We start from the raw sequence: 2,494 nt of genomic DNA on the forward strand, positions 1-2,494 counted from the left end.
CATCCGAACATGCTTCTCTCACATTTTCAGCCATAACTTAGACCTACACACTTTCCTCTCCCAGCCAAAGTGTGCGCTCTCCATTGCGACTCTCATCACCACAATTTTGGAGCATCGAGAGTCACTCATCAGCCATACACATACTACATCACATGTAACTTTGGTCCCATAGGTCATATTTGACCTCCGGGGACGATAATAAAATCTATCTATCTATCTATCTATCTCTCGCTCTCTCTCTCTCTCTCTCTCTCTCTCTCTCTCTCTCTCTCTCTCTCTCTCTCTCTCTCTCTCTCTCTCTCTCTCTCTCTCTCTCTCTCTCTCTGTGTGTGTGTGTGTGTGTGTGTGTGTGTGTGTGTGTGTGTGTGTGTGTGTGTGTGTGTGTGTGTGTCTGTGTACTAAAGGCGCGCAAGGACGACAACATACTTTTTGCAACTCTCTATGCGTGCCTTAAGTACAATTGAGAGAGAGAGAGAGAGAGAGAGAGAGAGAGAGAGAGAGAGAGAGAGAGAGAGAGAGAGAGAGAGAGAGAGAGAGAGAGAGAGAGTCATAACTATACTATAGGCGCGCGGAGAGAGCTGCAGCCAGTGTTTGGTTGGCTCTGTGCGCCGTTAGTAACGGGGATAGAGAGGGGAGGGAGAGAGAGAGTGTGTGTATGTCTGTGTGTGTGTGTGTGTGTGTGTGTGTGTGTGTGTGTCTCTGTCTATGGAAGTATGTGTTGAGGTGTGTGTGTGTGTTGAACAACAGTATGGGTTTTTCTTTGTTTACACACACACACACACAATTTGTACCAACTGTTGGAAATATAGAGAGAAAGAGTGAGAGATCACCTTTTGTTGGTGGGGTTTGCAGAAACTCCAAGGGAGGTGTCTCCTCCATTGCTTTTTGTCTGTCAAACTGACTCTGTCTCTCTCCCTCTCTCTCTGAGAGTAAGGAGTCCCTCTCTCTATCTCTCTCAATCTGTCTCTCTCTCTCTCTCCTTCTCTCTCTCTCTCTCTCTATCACTCTCTGGCAGTAATGAGGCTCTCTCTCTCTCACACTCTCTCACTCTCTCTCTCTCTCTCTTGTTCTCTCTCTCAAAATCACACTTATAACGGATACACACGGCGGCACCCCACGTGTTACTATAAAATAGAGTATAATTGCATGTTGTCGCATGTGCGGTCATTATTGAGACCGTATACTTTTGTACGTCATATATAGAGGTCATGAGAGAGAAAAACCACACTTCGTGAAAGAGAGTGAGTGAAAGAGAGAGAGAGAGAGAGAGAGAGAGAGAGAGAGAGCCATCGTCTGCGTCTCCGACAGCAAGCCGACCCATCTTAGACATAACGAAGGTCTGCGTCCTCAGGAGGTTTGGCCCTCTCTCTCTCTCCCTCTGCTTCTGAAATTTCCCTCTGCCTTTGCCTCTATCTCTCTCTCTCTGTTTCTGTCACAGTATATTGCATATCTAGCTCTGTCTTAACAAACAACACACACATACAGTCACAAACACAACACACACATACAGTCACAAACACAACACACACACACACAGACACACACACTCACAAACACACACACACACACACACACACAGAAACAGACAAATATAACATACACACAAACACACAGAGACACAAATATAACATACACACCAAAGACACACACACTCACAAACCCAGAGACACACAAATCTAACATACACACACATACACACACAGATACAGACAAATATAACATACACACAAACACACAGAGACACAAATATAACACACACACACACACACACACACACACACACACACACATACAGAGACACACACACACTCACAAACACACACACACACAAATATAACTTACACACACACACAAATACAGACACACACACACACACATAGAGCCTCTCTCTCTCTCTCTCTCTCTCTCTCTCTCTCTCTCTCTCTCTCTCTCTCTCTCTCTCTCTCTACTAAAGGCGCGCGTAGAGAGGCATAACCGGTGTGCATGTCTCTATGTGTGCCGTTAGTACTGTGCATCGACCAGTGTATGTGTGAGTGTTATAGAGAGAGGATGTAAGGCGGGGGAAAGAGAGAGAGAGTGAGTCTTTCTTTTACCTTATACTAACGGCGCGCGGAGGTGTTTTTTGAGGTCAAAACATGCTCCATGCGCGTCTTTAGTAATGGGAGTCTCTCACTCTCTCTCTATTTAAATATGCTAAGCTATAGAAAGGAGAGAGAGAGAGAGAGAGAGAGAGAGAGAGAGAGAGACTCCTCTTTTTGTATACAATGAAATGGCTAGAACAAAAGCCACTGCAAGGAAGGCATGCAAGGGACTAGGATTAGCAGCTAAGGCAAGTAGTAGATCTGCAACCCCAAAGAAAAGACCTGGAAAACCCAATAAAATTCTGAAAGGTCCAAGGGTGAAGAAGTTACAAACCTGCATGGGACTTTTCAGAGAAATTAGAAAGGCACGGAAATGTGTAGATTTATGCATACCAAAGCTGCCCTTTCAGAGG

This window comes from Adiantum capillus-veneris, chromosome 8, assembly GCF_014529385.1.
Source record: "Adiantum capillus-veneris isolate H3 chromosome 8, ASM1452938v2, whole genome shotgun sequence".
Classification (NCBI taxonomy): Eukaryota; Viridiplantae; Streptophyta; class Polypodiopsida; order Polypodiales; family Pteridaceae; genus Adiantum; species Adiantum capillus-veneris.